Source organism: Papio anubis, chromosome 1 (assembly GCF_008728515.1).
Source record: "Papio anubis isolate 15944 chromosome 1, Panubis1.0, whole genome shotgun sequence".
In the NCBI taxonomy this organism is placed as follows: Eukaryota; Metazoa; Chordata; class Mammalia; order Primates; family Cercopithecidae; genus Papio; species Papio anubis.
The window spans coordinates 61,138,934-61,163,986 of record NC_044976.1 but is presented as its reverse complement, the minus strand read 5'-3'; the positions used below and the strand labels follow the sequence as shown (position 1 = coordinate 61,163,986).

The following is a 25,053-nucleotide window of genomic DNA, read 5'->3' as shown; positions in this document are numbered from 1 at the left end:
AGTAAATACATAAGCAAGATAAGATGCTGTGACAAATCCGTGGAGGCAGAGAGTAGAAGGATGGTTACCAGAGGCTAGGAAGGGTAATGAGAGGGTTGGGGAGAGGTGGGAATGGTTAATGAGTACAAAAAATAAATAGAAAGAATGAATATGACCTAGTATTTGATAGCACAACGGGGGATTATAGTCAATAATAATTTAATTGAACATTTAAAAATAAAAGAGCACAACTGAATTGTTTGTAATACAAAGGATATATGCCTGAGGGAATGGATACCCCATTTTTCATGATGTAAGTATGACACATTTCATGCCTGTATCAAAACATCTCATGTACCCCATAAATATATATACCTACTAAGTACCCACAAAAATTAAAATTAAAAACTAAGAAAAGATGCTGTGATAGATACAGAAATTAATAAAACAAATATTCTAACCTCAAGGCACTTAGAGTGGAATAAATTGTTGAGTTGTTATTTCATATTTTTGGTCAAAATTCCTGCTATGTAGCTACACTATTTACTCAGAGCAACTTTACCTCCAAACTTGAAACAACTGAAATGCCTTTGGAACACACCCTTAACCATTCTATGAAAATACTTTCATTATCATTGTTAGAGTAGTTGAGAACAATAAAATTATTATCATAAGGTTAAACTAAACATGAGTTGTTGCTGGTTTAATAAATAATTCAGCACAGTTACTTTTCGTATGACTAAAATTAAATTTCATTCTTCTGTAAAGACTGAAACCCACTTTATTTCTGTAAAAAAATTTAAATGGAGCCAGGCATGGTGGCTCACACCTGTAATCCCCACACTTTGGGAGGCTGAAGGGGAGAACTGCTGGAGCCAAGGAGTTTTCAAGACCAGCCTGGAGAACGTAGCGAGTTTTTCTCCCCATAAAATTAAAAATTAGCCAGACATGGTGGCGTGCGCCTATAGTCCCAGCTACTGGGGAGGTTGGGGGATCACTTGAGCCGAGGAAGTTAGGGCTGCAGTAAGCAATGATTGTGCTACTGCACTCCAACCTGGACGACAGAACAAGATCCTGTCTCAAAAATAAATAGCCTGGTGCAGTGGCTCCCGCCTGTAATCCCAGCACTTTGGGAGGCCGAGGTGGGCGGATCACGAGGTCCAGGGTTCGAGACCAGCCTGACCAACATGGTGAAACCCCATCTCTACTAAAAATACAAAAATTAGCCAGGCGTGGTGGTGCACACCTATAATCCCAGCTACTCAGGAGGCTGAGGCAGGAGAATCACTTGAACCTGTGAGGTGGAGCTTGCAGTGAGCTGAGACCATGCCACTGTACTCCAGCCTGGGCAACAGAGCGAGACTCTGTCTCCAAAAAAAAAAAAAAAAAAGAAATAGATATTAAAATGGCTGTTTCTAAAAATCTTAACTTTGGAGAAATCATAGATTATCTTAAAAGATGATCCCTTGAGCCATGTTGGAAAGTAATACAAATTGAGACACTTTATAAAGGATAACCAAAAATTTCTATTGAAGAAGAGAGTTGCCTTACCACATATTAAAACACACTATAAAACTACAGTAAAGTTTAGTACTATTTAAATTTATTTTTCTTATTAGCACAGGATGAAACTGAATAAAACATAATGGAAGGCACAAATATAAACCCAAGCATATTTAAGAATTTAGTACCAAAAAGGAAAAATACTTCACATGAGTGAGAAAAGATGGCTAATTTAATAAATAATGCTAAAATAATAAGCTAGACAGTTTTTAAAATAAAGCTAAATGACTACCTCAATAAATGATGAATTCTAGATGAATCAAATTTTTAAATACAAATGCAAACACGTAAGAATATGTGCACATACTCCAAGGAAACATAGATTTAAATTATTTTTTAAATCTTGGGATAGAAAAGGCCTTTCTGGCTGGGCATGGTGGGCTCATGCCTGTAATCCCCACACTTTGGGAGGCCAAAGCGGGTGGATCACCTGAGGTCAGGAGTTCAAGACTAGCCTGGCCAACATGGTGAAACCTCGTCTCTACTAAAAATACAAAAAAATTAGCCAGGCGTGGTGGCAAGCGCCTGTAATCTCAGCTACTTGGGAGACTGAGGCAGAAGAATTGCTTTAACCCAGGAGGTGGAGGTTGCAGTGAGCTGAGATTGTGCTACTTCACTCCAGCCTGGACAACAGAGCAAGATTCCATCTCAAAAAAAAAGAAAAGGTTTTTCCAAGTATGGTATACAAAACCAGAAATCAGACAGGAAAATGTAATTAAATAAAAATGAAAACTTTGTAAAGAAAGAAGAAAAACAGCCTGAGGTTCAGTTACAATCCAACAATAAGGAAAAAAGTTCAATACCAATTACATATATAAAAAGTTAATGTCCTTAATATACAAAAAGGTCTTATAAATCAATAAGGAAAAACCTAAACAGAAAAAAGGCAATTGGAAAAAGAAAAAGACCATAAACATACGAAATATTTTCAACCTTACTATACCTAAGAAATGTACATTAAATGAATTTTTTTCATCATCACAAGAGATAAAACTGCCAATCCTGAAGAAACAAGCATAATTAACAATAACATAACTATTTCTCAAATTATTAACTCATAAACAATAACATAATTATTTCTCAAATTATTAACTCTTTGATGGCAAAGAAGAGCACAGTCAGCACATAACAGACACAAAATCATCTGCTGATGACTAACTTATGGCATATATGTATTACAATGATATAGATCTATATTTATCACCATAAAAAGATATCGAGGGCATAGAGTGAGAAAAAAAAGGGAACAGTATGAATATAACTTATGCATGTTGATACATACATATTCTATATGTATATACATATGCCCACACATGTACATATATACATAAAACAATGTCTAGAAGTTCATAATGTTAGTTTCTTTTTTTTTCTTTTTCCCCGAGACACAGTCTTGTTCTGTTGCCCAGGCCAGAGTGAAATGGTGCGATCTCAGCTCACTGCAACCTCCACCTCCCAGGTTCAAGCAATTCTCCTGCATCAACCTCCAGAGTACCTGGGATTACAGGCATGCACCACCATGCCCAGCTAATTTTTGTCTTTTTAAGTAGGGACAAGGTTTCACCATGTTGGCCAGGCTGGTCTCGAACTCCTGACCTCAGGTGATTCGCCCACCTTGGCCTCCCAAACTGCTGGGATTACAGGCATGAGCCACCGCACCCAGCCCATAATGTTGGCGTCTAAGAAATGAACCTCTACTTTGACCTTCCTCTTTGCATTTCTCTTTATTATTTAAATTGTTCACAGTGAGCCTCTTTTAAAAAATACCAAAATTATTCAAAAGTAAACTGCTCAAATAAAAAACTGAATACACTAAATTACAAATGTAACCAGGTTATATTAAATTCTAACAATACAACTGAAACTGCTAGACTAAAAAATTGACAGAGAAGACATCCTATTACAAAATTCCTAAACAGCTGCAAAGTTAAAATGCTGAGACATTATTTTTCTCCTTTTTAAAATAAAGAACCTTATTCTTGTGATTCTTAAAGACATCAGATTCAGCTATTTAGTCATGTGAAAATTTAACTTCCTCAATTTAATTTCCCATGGCAACTCTAGCTAAATAAAATAACTCGGAGGATTATTCCTTGTTAATTCATAATTTTTGTTTCTCCTTAAAATAAATGGGGTAACATTTGGAAAGAGAAAAAGTAATAAATTAACGCTTTGTTCTATTAAAATATTTTATTTATATTTGCATCAGATAAGCCAAGGAAAGCAAGACAAACAGTACTTTTAGTTTAACTGTAAATGAGAAAAAAAAACAAAAAACAAAAAAAAAACCACACAAATGAGGAAACCACTTCCCCGGTTTTGTAAAAAAAAAAAAAAAAAAATTAAAATGCATTTGTCTACAAAGCATAAAGAAAAGTAATAATTTAGCCATTACCCAGGATATTTCAATCCCTGTAGCAGTTAAAATACCTGCTTTCACTGCCCCAGTGATTAACTGATAGCCAAAATTCTTGTTTATTCTATGTGGTGTCATTAGATTCTCAGTCTGGAAAAGCATCAAAATAATATACTTCACAATTTCCAAACTATTTTTAGAAGGTGCTTATGAATTATTTCTTTAAAAACTATGAGAAATCATTAAATATTCTCTCTTTTTTTTTTTACATAAAAAGGGGTCTCCCTCTGTTGCCTAGGCTGGACTGTGCAGTGGTGCAATCATAGTTCACTGCAGACTTAAACTCCTGCATTCAAGCAATCCTCCTGACTCAGCCTCCCAAGTAGCTGGGACTACAGGCACCCATCACCATCCCTGGCTTAGAGAAATTACTAAATCTTTTTTCAAGCAGATGTTCTTTACTAACACATACTACAACAACCTTATCATCTGCCATCTTCATATTTCTGTGCATTGTTAACATTCTAACAAATCCATTTTAACTAGATGATAATAGTATTAAAGAGAAAACTTTATTTTATCATATCTCAGTAAACGAAGATAAAGCTAACAGATGAGGTTTATTCCTAACTTTACTGTTAATGATACAAAAAGCACAGTGAAGACTAAGCAGAATTCTTTTGGAGAGCACAGCTACAACATTTGATATGAAAATTATCGATTGAGACCCAGATGTCATTTTTAGAGTCACTTTTCTAACCAATAACCATGCATTAAGATAGTCAAAAAATTGTAAACTGGTAACTGTAAAGAGTACTCAAATCAATGTACAAGAAGGGCAGGTGAAGGTAATCAGCCTCTCCCATCTAGCAATAAGTAGACTACTTTATCCACTGAGGATTTAAGGCCAAGTAAATGCTCCTGGCAGAACTTTAGGGACAAAGTCTATGGAATACATCTCAGTCATATGGTGCAATGGGTAAAAATACTGCAGACCTCTGGAATTTGTGAATGCTTGGGCATCTTCCTCAAATAGTATTCTGCTGTTAAATGAAATATAGATATTGATTTAGAATTTTTTATGTGCTTTTAGCTATATCATCAAATAAAATGAACCGTGAAGTCTACTCTTTTATCTATTGTATGTAACCTTTTCTAACTGCTTGCATTTTTAGTAACAAATATCAATCCCTTATCTGATCTTGAAGGTCTCTAATACAATGGGCTACCATCTTTGCTCTCATTTCTTCTCTCCCTCTTCTTTGTTTACAGAAACATCAATTATTGTGTCCATTTCTATTCCTTCTCTTCACCTATACCTGCCAATCTTCTATCTTCATGCACTGAACCTGTACTCTATAAATGGTCAGTTTGTAAATTCTTTTCCTTATCTTTTTAAAAAGTGGCAAATATGAAGGGGAGAGCGATAGTAATAATATTTATGTGCAATGTCCCCTTTCAGAGCTAAGGGGTAGGCAAGGTACACAGCAGTAAGAGATAATGACAAAAAGACTGAAAAAAGGAACAATAAAGGCAGGACATGCAAGTTCAGAAAATGGTTTTGAAAAGAAGAAAAAAGGGCTGATAGCAGAGAGACTAATAAGATAGTTTTGCCTCAAGAAAAATCTTATAGACATTCTTAGGGCTCCTCAGGATCACATCCTCCAATAAAAAACACTGAATCAATGCCCCGCTACTTTATAATGACAACTTAAATAAAATACCAACGCATTCTTCTCTTAAATCTAATGAGTAAAATATACATGAAAGAAACTAAGTATTAAGCAGACACACATTTATGGTCACACATGACTTCTACCAAGTTCCTCACACCTGGCTTGTGGCAAAAACCTCCACTTGTGCAGCACTGCATATTGCATGTTCACAGACTGTGCAAAGTCATCATCATAACCAACTTAAATAAGATGTAAGGTGTTTAAATGACCTCAATCATGTACTTGAAGACCAAAATAAGAATTATTAATACATCTAGGCTATTTTTAAGATAGCCTTAAGCCTTGATCTTATCTCTAAGAAGAACATAATATTTACCACACAGTTGTTTGATAAATACATTTTAATTATGTCAGGTTCTTGGTAACCTCTGATAAGTCAAAGGTAACTACGAATACTTGGAGCCTCCATACTTCAAAACCCAACTTTCCAAGCTCTTAATATTAACTCATGGTGTTAACCTCTTATACAGAGATAGTAGTCTTTATATAAGAGGTAACACCATGAGTTAATATAGAGACTTATATAGAGTCTTATACAGAGACTTACAGAGTCTTATATTGAGACTGCTATCTTTATATAAAAGGTAAAGAGGCAAATCATTTAATCAACAAAGTGTAATTAACCCCTACAAGAAATGAAGGATATTAGAATCTCAGAACTGAAAGAGAATTTACAAAGCATCTAATAACTAATACTTTTTTTGTTTTTTGGTGTTTTGTGTGTTTGTTGGTTTTTTGGGGGGTTTTTTGTTTTTTTTTTTGTTTTGTTTGTTTGTTTGCTTTTTGAGACAAGCTCTCACTCTGTTGCCTAGGCTGGAGTGCAGTGCCAAATGCCCCGACCTCTCAGGCTCAAGTAATCCTCCCACCTCAGTTCCCTAGTAGCTGGGACTACAGGCAGGCACCACCACACCTGGCTACTTTTTTCTACTCTTTGTAGAGATGGGGTTTTGCCATGTGGCCCAGGCTGATCTCAAACTCCTGACCTCAAGCGATCCGCCCGCCTCAGCCTCCCAAAGTTCTAGGACTATAGGCATGAGCCACTGCGCCTGGCACTAGTAAGTATTAATATTAACAGTAGTTGTGGACCATCGTCTCACACAATACAAGCTATCACTAATCTTTCCTAATCAATAGTACCTGGGTGGAGAGGAGTAGTGAAAGAAAACCTGTAAATTTAAAAGAATACAAAAAATCACAGCCGGGCGCAGTGGCTCACGCCTGTAATCCCAGCACTTTGGGAGTCCAAGGCGGGTGAATCACGAGGTCAGGAGATCGAGACCATCCTGGCTAACACAGTGAAACCCCATCTACTAAAAACACAAAAAATTAGCTGGGTGTGGTGGCGGGCGCCTGTAGTCCCAGCTACTCAGGAGGTTAAGGCAGGAGAATGGCATAAACCCAGGAGGTGGAGCTTGCAGTGAGCCGAGATCACGCCACTGCACTCCAGCCTGGGTGACAGAGCGAGACTCCATTTCAAAAAAAAAAAAAAAAATCACTACCATCCTGAGAGCTGTGATCTGCTCTCTGGTTCAGACTCACTAATAACCAGCTACTAATTGGGTTCAACCACCTGTACAGTAACAAGATCTCCTTTACAACAACATCCTTGCCAACTGCAGTCCCTCAGCCTCTGACTGAACACTTGCTTCTAGAAAAGGGAGGTCAGCACTGAATGAATATTGTACTAAACTCAAAATACGCTATAAATGTAAAAGCCTGATAATGTTTTAAACTGTGTATTTTCCTATCCGTTCTAGAGCATCCATAACTGTCTTAGAGTATCCATAGTAACTACATGATACCTGCTAATTTTAAACAACTAGATTTGCTACAATGATATTATGTGGAACCAAGTTTCTGTCTACACATTATTTTCACTAACTGGTCCTGGTTGTAACCTCTGAAACTAATCCTTCCATTGGAGAGCCCATCTGATGTTTCAAGACATACCTCCTAACCTCCCTAGCCCCCAGTCTTCTCTTTTCTACATTAAATGTCCCAATTCCTTCAACTGATCAAAAGACTGTCTATGAGTGGTAATGAGAACCTCAATCAGGGTACCGGTGAGAGGATTAGAAATTAGTAGATAAGGCAGGGCATGGTGGTTCATGCCTGTAATCCCAGCACTTTGGGAGGCTGAGGCAGGTGGATCACGAGGTCAAGAGTTCAAGACCAGCCTGGCCAAGATAGTGAAACCCCACCTCTAATAAAAATACAAAAATCAGCCAGACGTGGTGGCAGGTGCCTATAATCCCAGCTACTCAGGAGGCTGAGGCAGAGAACTGCTTGAACCCTGGAGGCAGAGGTTGCAGTGAGCCGAGATTGTGCCACTGTACGACAGCCTGGGCGACAGAGCGAGACTCTATCTTAAAAAAAAAAAAAAAAAAGAGTAGATAAAAGTAACAAGTTGACACGGTAGATCTAGCAACATCACACAAATATATGGATGTGTATATGCCCACATACAAGAGAGGAGACTAAAGTGACTATGAGATTTCAGGTCTAATGTCTAGGAGGATAATGGTTCCATTAACTGAAACAGCACCCAAGTAGAGAAGACTAAGGTGAAGATAGGAAATTCAGTTTGAGATACAGTGATTTTGAGGTATGTAATAAGTAAATATGAATGTTATCATGGTGCCTTTAAGAGGTGACTGGATAATGGGGGTTCTGCCCTCATAAATAAGTTAATTCACTCATGGATTAATGGATTAACAGGTTATCAGAGGAGTGGGACTGGTGGCTTTGTAAGAAGAGAAAGTGAGACTTGAGCTAGTGTGTTTAGCTCCTTCACCATGTGATGCTCTGCACCACCTCAGGATTCTGCAGAGTCCCCACCAGCAAGAAGGTCCTCACAAGATGCAGCTCCTCAACCCTGGACTTTTCAGCTTTCATAACTATAAGGAATAAATTCCTTTTTTATATAAATTACCCAGTTTCGGTTATTCTGTTATAAGCAACAAAAGACAGACTATGACAATAGATAAGACCATTTCCAAGGCCCATTATATTAGTTACTCTTGCCAAGAAAAAGATGCATTCATATTACTGAAGGTAGTACTACATGTAATGTAAACACAAAATATCACATTTATTCATCAAGTATTTATGTGGTTACTCCTACAAGGCACTGAGGGAGATACAAGGGGCCATGAAACCTAGCTCCTGCCCTCCTTAATCTTCCATTCTAATAAGCAAGATGGTTATAAGGCTGAATGTGGTTATATCTCACAATAAAGATATAAAGTATCAACTATTAAGAGACGTATTTTCCTCCTTTCCAATGAGAATATTCACACATGAATAATATCACAGGGTAAAATATAACAAGCATTCTTCAAATACAAAGAAGAAGGACTTAAAGAAAAACATAAATCTTTCCATTCTGGTTATAAATACAGGAAAACATTAGACCTACTACTTGGGAATTAAAGTACCCCTAACAATTATGTCTATTGTTAAAGATTAATGCTTGAATTGTATCAGCAGTTAAAAGAAGAGCATTGTTTAAAATGTTCACAAACACAATTGTTTTGGCTTACAAATGGAATCACTCGATGTCACTTTTCTTGCATTCCTAATTTTAAATAATATTACAACTGAAAAAATAGAGCTACAAGTTTAGAGCCTTACAAGTCTTCAAACTGAATATTCTCCAGCTGATATAAATGTTCCAGAGTTCCCTATAACTATATATTATGATAAAGTTTTAAATTATGTCACTTTAGTAGTTTTACAGATAACTGATTTTACAAAGAGTCTATTAAAAAGTAATTTAGTAGGAACCTAACTATATTTTACATTCATAACATAACCACACAGAAAAAATAATTCAAATAACTTTGAACACCTATTTTGACTATATATATCTTTAGTGGGATATATTCTAAGAACATAAAATGGCAAAAAAAAAAAAAAAATCTTTACTTGGTAAATCTGCTGCTGGAAGCACTATCAGTCAGTCTAGTAATTCCAAAACTATTTTATGTGTGTTGTAGGATAGGTCAGATGAGTAAAAATAGTGATATAATTGAAAATCAGAATTCTCTCTTTGGGAAAACAGAGACATAAACAGGAATCGGAAGGAAGTGATGAGAACTCTGCAGTGTTGAATTTGAACTGAAGGTATCCTATGAACTCATGATTTCTTAAAAAATGTATATGTTGGCCTGGTGCAGTGGCTCATGCCTTTAATACCAGCACTTTGGGAAGCTGAGGCGGGCAGAGTATCGGAGGTCAGGAGTTCGAGACCAGCCCTGACCAACATGGAGAAACCCTGTCTCTACTAAAAATACAAAATTAGCTGGGTGTGGTGGTGCATATCTGTGATCCCAGCTACTCGGGAGGCTGAGGCAGGAGAATCACTTGAACCCGGAGGCAGAGGGTGCGGTGAGCCCAGACCTGCCTTTGCATTCCAGCCTGGGCAACAAGGTCAAGACTGTCTCAAAAAGAAAAAAAATGTGTATATGTGTGTCCATTTAAAGGGTCTAGAACCAATGACACCCCAGCAGCAAAAAGCATATTAAATACCCAGATCTTGTTTTTTCTCTTTTTTTTTTTTTTTGAGACGGAGTCTCACTCTGTCTCCTAGGCTGGAGTGCAGTGGCACGAACTCCACTCACTACATGCTCTGCCTCCCGGGTTCCCGCCATTCTCCTGCCTCAGCCTCCCGAGTGGCTGGGACTACAGGCACCCGCCATCACGCCCGGCTAATTTTTTTTGTATTTTTTAACAGAGACGGGTTTCACCGTGTTAGCCAGGATGGTCTCGATCTTCTGACCTCATGATTCGCCCGCCTCGGCCTCCCAAAGTGCTGGGATTACAGGCGTGAGCCACCACGCCCGGCCCAGATCTTGGTTTCTAAGTATCATTTTCCACTAAAATAAACCAGGATTCTGTGGTAAAATGGCTTATTCCATGTATTGAGCAGCAAATTTACAAGGTGAAGCTGGAACATCTCATTGTGCAAATATGAGTAAGAAAGTGCTCAAACACCAATGTGGACATATCCAAAGGTCATGGGAACTAGCTTGAAGGATCTACTACTGACCACATTTGAGATAATTTAATCATCGAAAGGAATGATGGTAGCAAATTATAGCACACTGCACAGCTTTTGAAAGAAAGGATCCTTGGGTACATAGTGATACTAAAATAAAAGAGAAGAGAAAGCTCTTATTTAGAGAAGAGAACCAGGAAATGTATGTAGGAATGACAGAAGTGGGAAATCACTATTTGGCAACCACCAATGCTTTTATCAATGACCACTAAAATCACTGGATAGGAAAACAAAACCTGCAAAACAGAATATCCACATAACCTCAATTTATCACCCCTACAGATTATTAAATACAAAAGGGAAAATGTACTTTCAGAACATAAAACTCTGGCTAAACTAAGTGATCAAACTTAATCACCAATCATGGACTAAACCATCATTATGTTAATTGTAATATGATTAAATGGAAAGTTCAAAATATCACCCATGTAATAGTAAAAAATAAACAAACAAAAAAACCCACAACTCTTCAATCTGAAACTAATTGTGAGGAAAAAATCAGATAAATCAATTTTGTGATGCATTCTACCTGAAGACAAAAAAAGAAAGAAAAGGTAAAGATTGTTCTAGATAAAACAGACATACAAGTACTAAATACAATTAATATTTTTAATTGGATTCAGTATTTTTGTAATGCTACAATGACATTACTGGGATATTTGGAAAAATCTAATTGTTGAATATGGACTATACATTAGACAATATTATCATATCAAGGTTAAATTATTTGGATATGCTAATGGCATTATAGTTATGTAAAATAATGTGCTAGTTCTTAGGAGATGCATGATGAATTATTTGGGAGTAAAGTGTGATGTTTCCACCTTACTTTCAAATAGTTCAGGAAGAAAAAGAGTGTGTGTGTGTGTGTGTGTGTGTGTGTGTATTTATAGAGAGAGAAAGAGCACTTGTCTAACAGCAAGGAATGAGAGTAAAAGAGGCACAATGTTAACAATCTAGGTAAAAGGATATACAGGTATTTGTCATGCTACCATTTCAATGTTTTCATAAGTTTGAAAGCAAAAAGAAAAAAATAAGGGAAAAAGGTAGAAGTTAGGTTGATTTTAGAGCAGCTGATCAGACTTCATAAAGCCTAACTACTCTTCACCCTATTCATAAGAGCTAAAAGTGAGTTCAAACTTCGAAAAGGTTTGGCTAAAAATAAAAGTAATAATCCTAACAAACAATAAGTAATCACAAACTAATCGCCCTAAGTTTCCCATCACAGCTGTAAACTACACATAATCTCAGAATTCTGTGAAAGATTAGTTATGTGCTGGTTTATCTGGGACAATAATGAATAAGCAAAACTATTTTACATATTTTCTCCATATCTAAATACCAAATAAATTTTTTTTCTCCAATTGAGTTTTATTAGTTACAAGGTATCCTAAAATTAAAATGGTGTCACAGGAGTCAAGATGATCTTGGACCCAGTATCCCTATAATAATAATGATAATAAACACTTAAAATCTGTACCAAGTATTTTATTAACCTATGTACATATACCATCTCATTTAATTCTCACAACAATTCTATAAGGCTGGCACTACTATTATCCTCATCTTATAAATCAAAAAAAAAAAAAGGCCTAGAAAAGCTGTATAACTTCTTCAAGGTCATACTACTAGTATATAGCAAATAGAGACTGTGAATCCAGGCAGTCTGACACCAAAGTCTCTTTGCTGTATACACTCTATCACTTTACTAAGAAATGTACAATTTAAACAATAAACTATAAATCACTACTGTTTGGGTTCAATATCTATCAAAAATTACATGAATGAAGCATTTCAGAGAAAAATCAAAAGCATGTATTTTTTCCCTAGTGCATTTATATTTATATATGTACCAAATGAATGAAGTTAGAATTTAACCAGATGCCAGTTTACTGCCAAATCTCAAGTGAAAATAAAGATGACATGTAACTGCATTATTCAGTTACTTATTCATATATATGGTTTAATATATTACAGATAGATTCAAAACAGAGACCAATGTATTTCCAGATGCTTTCATGTAGAACTCCACCCCTGCTCAATCAAGAAAAAAATGATACCAAAAAAACATTATTTTAGGCATAGCATTACGCAAATATACAAAACTAAAACAATGACAAAAGGGTAAAAAGTAACTAAGAAATTAACCTTAAACACTGCTACCACAATAAAAAATACTAATAAACAAAGCATGTTTCCCAGATCTGGTCCTCTTTCAACGTTCTCTACCTCAGTGAATGGTGCAACAATCCTTCCAGTTATATAAGCCAAAAACCTAAGATTAGCCAATATCTTCCTCTACCTCACCTTCCATATCTAATCCATCACCCAGTTCCGCCTCCTGAACACCTCTGGAATCCATCCACTTCTCTCCCTCTTACCACCACCACCTTGTCCAAAATATCATCTCTCAACTGGGCTACTCCAACAATCTTCTAACTGGCCTCTCCCCATCCCCACTCTTATCCCCTCTGTAATCAGTTCTTCCTCTGTGTAACATCGAGTCCTTTTTTAACAGCATTTACTACAGTTGTAACTTTAAATTTCTTTGACTATTTATGTCTGCCTCCTCTGTTAGACAGTAAATTCTATGAGTGTAAAGACCGTATTTACTCACTACTATACCACTGTGGCCTAGAAGAGTGTCTAGTTAATAAATAAATGCTAAATGATTGAATGCATGTCAAAGATTACAATTTTATTTATAAATAGTCCAAAAAAATTAAAAAGTGCTTTATAAGGCTCACCAATTATTCTATATCACGGATTTTTACTTTTTTTTTTTTTTTTTTGAGACAGGGTCCTAATTTCTACCTACCAATCCCTAAGCACTATTTAAATTCCAGATTAGATCTCATTTTCATGAAACATTCCCTAGTTATCTCTCTTCTCATTTTTAACATACTGAAACACTCCCATAAAATCTAATACATATTGACTATATTTTCTGCTTCCTGAAGGCAAAGTTTACATCTCATACATTCTGCCAGAGTATAAGCTCCCTAAGCGCAGGGACTTTTCTTGTTCACTGCTATATTCCGAGCACCTTGAAGAGTGTCTGATATGTAATAGCTGCTCAGTAAGCATGTGTTGATTTAATTCTCTTTATATATTCCAGGATAGAGCACAAATCCTTGCAGCTGTTGTAGTGGGAAGAGTAGAAAGGAACTGAAGTAAATTCCTTAAATTCTTCAAGCTTCAGTTTTTTCATCTGTTAAATGTAAATAATAATAGCTTACTTAGTTGGAATAACTGAGCTAATGCTTTAAAAGCATCTATGCAGAGCTGAGGACAAGAGGATACTCTTACTAATAAATGTTTTGGTGATTTTGTGACAATAGTTAAATAGTAAGTAGTCACTAAATGCCTATTAAATGAATAAAATCTCAGGAGAAATATTAAGAGATTGAGTAAAGGCTAGCTTATCATTTTTTTCAATAAAAAATTATATGAGTAAATTTATTCTGAAATATATTTCGCCCCAAATCTTAAGCATGCCTGAAACCACTTCAGCATTTTGTGCATTAATTAGGAATAATCCTAATTTAACATTGTACCAATATTAATATTTATATTTTAATGACATGTATAGATCATTTTGATAGCTTAAAAAAGAATGATAATCTTAGTATAAGAACCTCTTTAGTGCAATAATTGGAATAGAAAACAAGCTGCAAACTCATTTCAGTTACGTGGCTCCCCAGAAAGTCAGAAAATTTCTGCCTTTTTATAAAACATTAGTGAACAGAATACGATGCTGTTCACCAGAACTATCAAAATGTCTAGAAATAATTCATAACCAATCACCATAAATGCATTTTTCCACATACTTGAATCCTATTTTAAAGAAAAAGAGCATTAATTAAATTGCTTTTAATGACTTTTTGCTAAATTACACAATTCCTTAGATTGGCCACTTTTTGACATGCGGTTCTAAAATTTTATAGCGAATGAACTGATAATTCAATATAGCCTCAGATTATTGGACTAACTAGAAACTCTCCCCTGTTCAAAGAGCTTTATCAATTTGAAACTCAGAAAATACATAGACTTTACCTTTCAAAGCCTTTCCAATCCGTCTGGGTACTCTCAATGGTTCATAATCTAATTACAAGTCACAAGCAAGCAAGAAAGATCATTCCCTTGTCTCTTTCTGCCATCAACTGACACAAAATCATTGCCAAAAACCCACTGAGGACATATGGTCCAAGCAGGAAAATGTAAGAAAACTCCTAAGTAATTTGGATATAAAAAGATGTAAGACGAGGTATTCTTCTCCAACTATAGGGTAGCAGTGAGCCCCATGTGGGTAAATAACCACTACAAAACGAAAAGGTAAGCCAAAGAAATCATAAGATATATAAACTCAATAAGCAGTGATGCTGAGTTGACCGCTGAAGGTTCTCACATATGAACATAGTCATCATATGTAAGAATTTATTCTACACCTCCAACCTCAAAAGCCCTTAGATGCGGGTAGGGTTGGGAGAGTTCACGGTGAGCGGGAACGAAATAAAGTGAATGAACGTTAATATTTAGATGGAAAGGCATTAATATATGCAAGGTAGTGTGTTATGGCTTGAAGCAGTAACAAACACCAAAAAGGGAGAAAGAGGCTAGGAATGAGAACAGAGAGATAGTGGGGATCCAGTTACTATTATTTCCCTTTTTTTATTTTTTAAACGAGGAGAAACAGGGCCGACAGAGCACTGGCATGAGGAGGGATCAAATAGATGCGATAGATCAGGGGAAAGGGTCTTGCCTGCAACATCTAAGAAAACCACAAGGAAAGGAGGAACAGCTGCCCACAGTTAGGCTCACGGTTTATCTCTGGAACCCACGACAGAGCGAGGAAGAGTCAGAAGACAAATGACACTACAAAGGAGAGACAAGGGAGGCGCCAAAACCCTCAGAGAACCCAGATGGCTGGCCAGAGGGTCTTCACTGAAGGCGGACTCCCCAAGAAACTCGGTCATTCGGCGACCAGAGACACTAAGTCCCAAATTTCTCGACTCCTCTAGCCTCAAGCCGATCCCTCACCAAAACAGAAGGACTGGAGAACTGTAAAAATGTGCAGGAGCCACCAACCCGGGAAACGTTCCAGCTCTAGCAGCAGCCGCCACAAAAGTAGCCCGCACACACGCACACGTTCCGACCTCAGCGCAGCAGCTACAGGTACTTTTAGCACCCCGGCCACCGTAGTAAGAGGAACCGCCTCCGCGTCAAATCCATCAGATCAGCCACTTCCGGGATACGAAAGCCTTGTGATTGGCAGTAGCGATAGCAGCGACGTAGAGGCCTCTGCTATGCTTACTTTATCCATCTCTTTTTCCCACCTGTTCGCCACCCCAAGCCGCTAATCCACCACCAGTGCAGCTAAGCGAAGAACCAGGAGAAAGTATCCATCTGTGAGCATTGTCACTCTGATAGACAAACCACACTACTGCTGCCATAAATTCCTGTTGAGCACTTGGACTTCAACTACCAGCAGGCCATGCAGCATCACGCCCTTGCCTCTGGCGCAGGAACTGCAAGATCCAGCATGCATTGCGGCCCTCCTTCCTTGCACTCAGGACCAAGATAAGAGCCTAAGCAAGCCTCACTTTGATTTAAAAAAAAAAAAAAAAAAAAAAAGCTGGGATGCCTTCTTATCCTGTTGTGAAGGAACTCGAAACCAAGCCATAATTAGGACTGTAGGTTACTTATAAAACATCAAGGGATATGTGCACTTATTTTCCATATTCAGGTTGTTTTCAAGCATCAAAACACAAGACAGCCGGGCGCGGTGGCTCGCGTCTGTAATCCCAGCACTTTGGGAGGCCAAGGCGGGTGGATCGCTTGAGATTAGGAGTTCGAGACCAACCTGGCCAACATGGTGAAAGCCCGTCTCTATTTAAAAAGTTAAAAAATTAGCCGGGCGTGGCGGCGGGCGCCTGTAATTCCAGCTATTCGGGAGCCTGAGGCAGGAGAATTGCTTGAATCCGGGAGGCAAAGGTTGCAGTGAGCAGAGATTCCGCCACTGCACTCCAGCCTGGGCGACAGAGCGAGGCTTTGTTTAAAAAAAAAAAAGAAAAAAAGAAAAAAAGAAAAAAGGACGGTCTGAAGCTGCTTTTTATAACGTGTAAATTGCTGGGATTACCAGGCGCGGTAGCTGTAATCCCAGCACTTTGGGAGGCTTAGGTGGGCGGATCACTTGAGCCCAGGAATTCGAGAACAGCCTGGCCAACAGAATGAAACTAAAAATATAAATATAAATATAAAATATAAATTTTATATTTATATTTCTCTACTAAAAATATACTAAATATACTTTTAAAAATTTTAGTATATTTTTATATTTTTAGTATTTTTTTAGCATATTTTAGTGTATTTTATAGTCTCTACTAAAAATATAAAAAATTAGCGGGGCGTGGTGGCGGGCGCCTGTAGTCCCAACTATTCGGGAGGCTGAGGCAGGAGAATCACTTGAACCTGGGAGGCGGAGTTTTCAGTGAGCCGAGATCGCCCATCTGCACTCCAGACTGGGCGACAGAGCAAAACCCTGTCTCAAAAAATAAAATAAAAGTAAAAATAAATAAATAAAATGGAAATTTTTATCTTCACTCCTAAATGATGTCAAGAGAAATACTATTACTGTAAAATGTAATCCTATGCCGTTTTACAGTACCGCAGATTTTGTTGGAGCAAGGACTACCAGACATGCTTCTGAATTACATAGGAAATTATACTAAAAACTATTAAGTCTGTACCACTGGACTATGAAACCACATGGGAATGAAAACTTTCAAGAATGAAGAGTTGAAAAGTTAAAAATTAAACTTGAATTTTTTTCAATTTTGTAATGGATTTGGTGGTTTAAATTATTTTTTTATTCTCACAAAAACAGGTAGCTGGATCTATTTATTTTTTATTCATGTACTTGGACAACTAAATAACAAAACAACAAGCAAAGGGTATGATAAAATCACAAATGGCACACTTATTAGAGTGAGAAAACAAAGTAGTTTTCTTGCATGATTCCATTGCCTGTGGTTTCATGTTTCGAAATCCCCAAACTTTGTTCTGATTTTTTTTAGGAGAGAGAGCATGCATCTAACAAGCTGTTTAGATGCCTTTTTGTAACTTTCATAAAGACCTGCATTACAAGCATGCGTATATTTTATTTTTGGTATTGTGCATTAACAGGCCATAAGAAACAATGCTTGGATTCTTAAGATAACTATGTAATTATACAAAAGTAAATTGTGTGTATACTACAGACTTGGGTTTTCTGTAGATTTACCACAACAAATTTTAATTGGTTAGAAAAAAAGGAGTAAAGTACCTTTCCTTTTTACGACTTCACACAGAAGTCACAGGAGGAAACTATATTCTGCAACACTGACATGGCATCAGCTATCATACAAACTGCTTTCCAACTCTAGTGCGTTAAATTATGCAGCACTAGCAAGTAAATATTTAAAATCTATGAGCATGGAAAATAATCTGCTGTTTTCCATGCTCATGCACCGAAGCAATATGAATGCAGTGAGAGAGGACATTTCCATTGGAATGATTCAAAGGTAATGTTGATAAACTATAATTAGGTGATCTGATATTCATAGATGTTTGCTGTAAATAAACACAAAATTGCATCCACTTATTAGTGATGTTATTAAGGAAGCTTTAAAAATATGCTAAATATTTGATACACATATTTCTAAAGTCGTTTCCATGATCAATTGTGTAAATGAACATGAGAGTTTAAAGACTACATAATTTATGTAATAGACTTTATGTTTTTTAAAGAGATTCTTACAGCTGCAGCACTCAGAGAGAACATTCTGTCCTCTAAATGTGTCTTCACATTCCAATTCAGCCAATTGCCAACCATGCAAGAGTTAAAACTGGAGAAGCGGTTCATTTTAGTTCAACAAAAGTAGGATGAGTGCTACTAAGGGCAAGCCACTCTGTCTGAGCACTATAAGCTGTTTATGAAACACTGATAGTTTTGAAAATTAGTTAAGATTTAAAGGGAAATTAAAAGCATACGTGAGCTTTATCAGAATAGAAAACAAAGTACAATATGTATAACGCTGACTTTTAATAATAATCACACATTTGGTTAATTGAAACTTATAATAGCTAATATACCTTCTTAAAGGCAGGATCTGCATCTTAAACATCTGTGTCCCTCCCAGCTCTATATACAGTACTTTGTGCAGAGTAACTGACTCTCAATAAGTGTTTGTGGAAGTTCACAGTGATGACTAGGCTGGGCGCGGTGGCTCATGCCTGTAACCTCAGTACTTTGGGAGGCCGAGGCAGGTGGATAACTTGAGATCAGGAGTTCCAGACCAGCCTGGACAACGTGGTGAAACCCCGTCTCTACTAAAAATACAAGAAAAAATAGCCAGGTGTGGTGGCGTGCGCCTATAATCCCAGCTACTCAGGAGACGGAGGCAGAAGAATCCCTTGAACCCGGGAGGCAGAGTGATCCAAGATTATGCCACTGCACTCCAACCTGGGCAACAGAGCATGACTGTGTCTCAAAAATAAAAAAAAAATTCACAGTGATGACTGAGGCCCTGAAACTCCCTTTCCATGAATACTGTGTAGTTTTAATGTAAGCAGTTTCTAACACTAGTGTTTTATTTTCTATTAGTAATTCAAGTTGTATAATAAAATAACTATTAAAACCAGAATAATTAATCAGAATGTCACATTCAATAATCATGAAAGCAACAATTTATATATATATGTGTATATATATATACACACACAAACACATACTGCTTAGTATGTGTATATGTGTGTGTGTATTTGGTGTATATATGTGTGTGTGTGTACTTATATATATAAAACACATTTATAATATATAGGTAACATTTATGTTAAGAGTCAAGCCCTTTCTAAAATGTCATCGTATTCCAGGCATATACTTTGAAAGTATACCAACCATTCTAATAGCATTGATTGTGAGGCAGCTCCAGATTTTTATTAGGAAACTTTTACTTCTTAACTCCTATCAAGTGTATTTCTTATCTATCTCCTTTCTGGACCAGGAAAAGATGAAGATCCTATTAAATAAATGTATACCATGAATCCTTCATTGGGAATATTATGTTAAGTGACATTCAACTCAGCCTTGATGGAATGAATAGCCTGTAGACTTCTGAAGCCTAAACAATTATTTTAAAGAACCCGGGAGGCGGAGGTTGCAGTGAGCCAAGATTGTGCCACTGCAATGCCACCTGGGCAACAGAGCAAGACTCCGTCTCAAAAAAAAAAAAAAGAGAAAAGAAAAGAAAACTTGGTGAAAACCCTTCCTCTTTTCCAAGTAACCTTATTTCTATCCCCTGTCTTACATCTTCAACCTCTTTCTCTCTCTCTCAACTATGCTCCTTTTACTTCAGCAAACAAACATGCACAGAATCACCATAATTGTGAGAGCACTTTCAGTGGACTCAGCTTTCCTGCTATATGCAGTCACTCCCAATGCCCAGGCTGGAGTGCAGTGGTACGATCACAGCTTACTGCAGCCTCAACTTCCCAGGCTCAGGTGGTTCTCCCACCTCAGCCTCCTGAGTAGCCGGGACTACAGGTACACACCACTAAACCCAGCTAATTTTTTGTATTGTTTTGTAGAGATGGGGTTTCGCCATGTTGCCCAGGCTGGTCTTGAACTCCTGGGCTCAAGAGATCCTCCTGCCTCAGCCTCCCAAAGTGCTGGGATTACAGGCATGAGCCACCGCACCTGGTCTGGTCTATTCTATCTTCTCTTTTTCCTTTCATAGCCACACTTCATCAGGTGCTACAAAGTAAACCTTAGCCTTCATGCAGCATGGGATCTCTTCACAGCAACTAGTATTTACTAAACACCCACAACTATGCTGGAAATATAGACAGAATTCAGTAAGGAGCTTATGGTCCCTCAATACAATGTGATAAATGTTATGATAAAAGTAAGGACAAGATATTAAGAGAATGAAGAAGGTCAGTTACTCTCAAATTGAGTGAGGACCCTAGAGGAGGAAGTTCCCAAGATGATTTAAATGACAAAAATAAGAATTAACTAGCTGTAGAAGAGGGAGGTTCAGCCAGATTAGGACAACCTGTAAATTTATTATAGCTGGAACATGAGAGTGGGGTGAATAGTATGATGTAAGTCTGGAAAGACAAACTGGAGCTATTTCACAAAAAGACTTTGTAGGCCAGGCGTGGTAGCTCACACCCATAACCCGAGCACTTTGGGAGGCCAATGTGGGTGGATCACCTGAGGTCAGGAGTTCAAGACCAGCCTGGCCAACATGGTGAAACCCCGTCTCTGCTAAAAATACAAAAATTAGCTGGGTGTGCTGGTGGGCGCTTGGAAGTCCCAGCTACTCGGGAGGCTGAGGCAGGAGAACTGCTTGAACCTGGGAGGAGGAGGAGGCTGCAGTGAGCTGAGACGGCACCACTGCACTCCCACCTGCGTGACAAAGGGAGACTACATCTCAAAAAAATAAAAAATAAATTAAGAAAAGACTGTATACTATGATAAGGATCTTAGACTTTAACCGAAATATAAAGAGAACCATTTACGAGTGACATAACTAGATTGCATTTTAATCTATTATGTGCTGTATGAAGGATGGATTGGGCTGGCAAGACCAATTAGGAGATTGTTTTCATAAATCAGTTTTTTACAATGAGAGATCTGAAATAAAGTAGTCTAGGGGCCGAAAGGTATTATATCTTTCCTCCCCGCCATAGGAGTCATGGCCAACACTCCTGTAACAAAAGACAGGTTAACAAAAGAAAAGCATTACAAATTTATTTAATCAAAGTTTTATGTGACATGGGACCCTTCTGAAATGAAGACCCAAAAACCCAGGGAAAACGTCCCCTTTTTATGCTTAGATTTGATGAAGAGTGGACAGCCATGGAGAAATGCAATTAGACAAAAAGGAAATGATCTAGTAGTAACTGAGTGGGGAAACCCAGTAGAGCCTGACTGTTCAGATTCTTCCTGCCCTCTTTGTGTGACATTCTTCCCTCCTGGGTACAGGTCAGGACTCCTTCTGGAATGTGGCTCTTATGATTTACTTTCAGTCAAGGTAGGTCAGAGAATTCCTTTCAGGCCAGCTCCTACACTGAAAGGTGGGGAAAGATTAGAGTAGTATTTCTAGATTTTATGGCAGACTGTCGGGGAGAGGAAGTCTAGTTCCTATGACCTGCCTTGGGGAAAAGGAATTCTAGTTTCTATGGCCTCCCTTGGGGAGAAAGGCAAGCAGGAGAAAGAAGAGCAGGAGAAGGTCAGAAAGAGATTTTGCTTCTGAACCCTTCCAATGTTCTTCAAAATACTCAGCATGCCGAAGTGTCATTGTTTGGGGTGTTATCTTCCAAGCCCCAACAGCAGGGATAAGAGAAGAGTGAAATACCAGAAATATTAAGATAATAGAATCAAGAGGAAGTGTGAGTGAAAGAAGGAATCAAGGGAGACTCCCACATTTCTGGCTTTTCAATTTTCCACATGTTGAGTTAGGAATGCTTAAGAGTTGTCCATATAGCTATGCCCAAGAGACAGTTAGATACAGAGCTCAAGGGGAAGATCTGAGTTGAATATATAGCCTCGTAAGTCATCCACTTTAGAGGACAACTGAAACCATGAGCATAGTTAAGATTATAAGCCATGTAGATGGGGATATGAGCTAGTAACCGGAAGTCAATAGGTGATAACACAGGTAGAATGGAGAATGACATACACAAATGGAGTCCTTCAGAGGAATGGGATTTTAATGTAAGAGCAGAGGAGTACTGGTTCAGATGCAGCACTGGAGAATGAAAAGAGAGCTGAACTTAGCCATTGACCCAGTATTCTGAATGAATGAGACCAAAAAACACAAAAAGCATAAATTCAAGGTTGCAGGGGAACAACATTTTCAGGGAAAGTTGGCATTCATTAAGACCAGGAAGCAAAGCAAGAATTCTGAGGAAAATGAGGATGGAGCAGATTAGAACATCAAATAAGGAATGGAGAGATTTAAAAGGAAAAAAGTATCAGGAGAATGGATCGTAGGAAAGGCACAGGTGACAAACAAAAAGAAAGATGATGACCAAGAGGACAGAATATGAAGTATTATTCACCAGTCGTGGCTTCAAAACAGAAATCCTATATAAATCTGAGGTTCACCCTAGCCTGATGAATGGTACAGCATGGATAAACTTTGAGCATTTTGTTAAGTGAAATAAGCCAACTATGAAATGACAAGTACTGCATGATTCCACCTGTATGAGGTACCTAGCATAGTAAAATTTGTAGAGACAGAAAGTAGAATGGTGGTTGTCAGGGGCTAGAGGGAGTGGAGAATGAGGAGGTAGTGTTTAATGGGTACAGAGTTTCCAATTTGTATGATGAAGAGTTCCAGAAATGGATAGTGGTGATGGCTGCATATGAATGTACTTAAATGCTACTGAACTATACACTTAGAAATGATTGCAGCATTGGGAGGCCGAGGCAGGTGGATCTCAAGGTCAGGAGTTTGAGACCAGCCTGGCCAATATGGTGAAACCCCATCTCTAATAAAAATACAAAAATTAACCAGGCGTGTGGCAGGCACCTGTAGTCCCAGCTACTTGGGAGGCTGAGGCAGGAGAATCAATTGAACCCAGGAGGCGGAGGTTGCAGTGAGCCGAGATTGTGCCACTGCACTCCAGCCTTGGCGACAGAATAAAACTCCGTCTCAAAAAAAAAAAATGATTACAACAGTAAACTTGATGTTATGTGTATTTTACTACACACACACACAAATACACACACACACACACACAGATCAACTGGGTGCAGTGGCTCACACCTGTAATTCCAGCCCTTTGGGAGGCCAAAGTGGGAGGATCACTTGAGGCCAGGACTTCAAGACCAGCCTGGGCAATAGAATGCGACCTCATCTCTACAAAAAATTTTAAAATTAGCTGGGCCTAGTAGTACAAGCCTGTAGTCACAGCTACTTGGGAGGCTGAGGCAGGAGGATCACTTGAGACCAGGAGTCTGAGGCTGCAGTAAGCTATGATCGCACCACTGCACTGAAGCCTGGGTGACAAAGCAAGAGCTCGTCTCTAAAATAATAAAAAACAAACAAAAAATTGGAAGAAAAAAAGCAGTGCATGCCAAAACCATGCAATGACAGAAGAATGTTCTCTTCAACAAATGGTGATGGGACAAATGAAGTTGGACTCCTACTTCACACAATATACAAAAATTGAATTAAAATAGATCAAATACATAAATATAAGAGTTAAAATGATAGAACTTTTAGAAGAAAACATACAAGTAAATCTTCATGGTCTCAATTTGATAATGGCTTCTTAGGTATGATACCAAAACAACCAAGAAAGAAAAAATACATAGGCCAGGCATGGTGGCTCACATCTGTAATCCTCACACTTTGGAAGGCCAAGGTGGGAAGACTGCTTGAACCCAGGAGTTTGAGATTAACCTGGGCAACATAGCAAGACTCTCTCTCTACAAAATTTTTTTTAAAATTAGCTGGACATGCTGGTATATGCCTGTAGTTCCAGCTACTCGGGAGGCTGAGGCAGGATGATGGTCTGAGCCCAGGAGTTTGAGTCTGCAGTGAGCTATGATCAACACTGCACTCCAGCCTGGGTGACAGTGCAAGACCCTGTCTCAAAAAAAAAAAAAAATAGAAAGAAGAAAAAATAAATAAATTGGACTTCCTCAAACTGAAAATGTTCACGCATCAAAAGACAGTGAAAAGACAACCCACAGAATGGGAAAAAAATATTTGCAAATTATGTATCTGATAAGGATCTAATATTCAGCATAAAGAACTCTTACAGCTCAACAACAAAAAGATAGCAACCCAATTAGAAAACAGGCAAAGGACTTGAATAGACATTTCTCCAAATGAGACATACAGATGGCCAATAAGCACATGAAAAGATGCTCAACATCACTAATCAAAAGGGAAATAAAAATCAAAACCACAACAAGATACCACTCTTGTTCTAAGAATATAGATGTTGAATATGTGGTGGGAAAGTTAGTGCAACCACAGGAGAAGAGGACAAGGCTTTAAAGGAAGTGTATCATACTCACAAGTCCCAGAGGGGAGGGTGGTCCCTGCCTGTCCCACAGGGCAACGTGAGAAATACTAGGTTTGGACCAAGTAGCAGAAGACAAGAGCAAGGGGAAAATCTAGGTCAGAGTCTTTTTGGAGTTTCCATGGTAAAGACAAAGCAAGGCAGAGTAAACAGTTTAGGATTGGCTAGTTTGAATAATTCCAGGAGGCTATGGGCTATAGGGGTTATCTCCAGTTGCCTGGTACCTGGCTCTGGGACATTCAGGACAAGGGAATATTGGCTTGCGTGTGACAATT

General features: G+C 38.0%; 1 protein-coding gene across 11 annotated transcripts in view; it reads right to left on the bottom strand.

Annotated features, from left to right (window-relative positions):
- The window catches only part of ATG4C (autophagy related 4C cysteine peptidase), a 118,294-nt gene extending 102,123 nt beyond the window's left edge, over window positions 1-16,171 (bottom strand). For 3 of the 11 annotated variants that reach the window (XM_017962070.2, XM_003891980.4, XM_009209778.3), the window contains exon 1: window positions 15,782-15,911. The gene's annotated coding sequence lies outside the window, so the exon portion shown is untranslated. The other 8 variants (XM_017962083.2, XM_021942374.1, XM_017962082.3 and 5 more) reach the window with 7 other exon arrangements.
- Window positions 16,172-25,053: the final 8,882 nt, after the last annotated feature.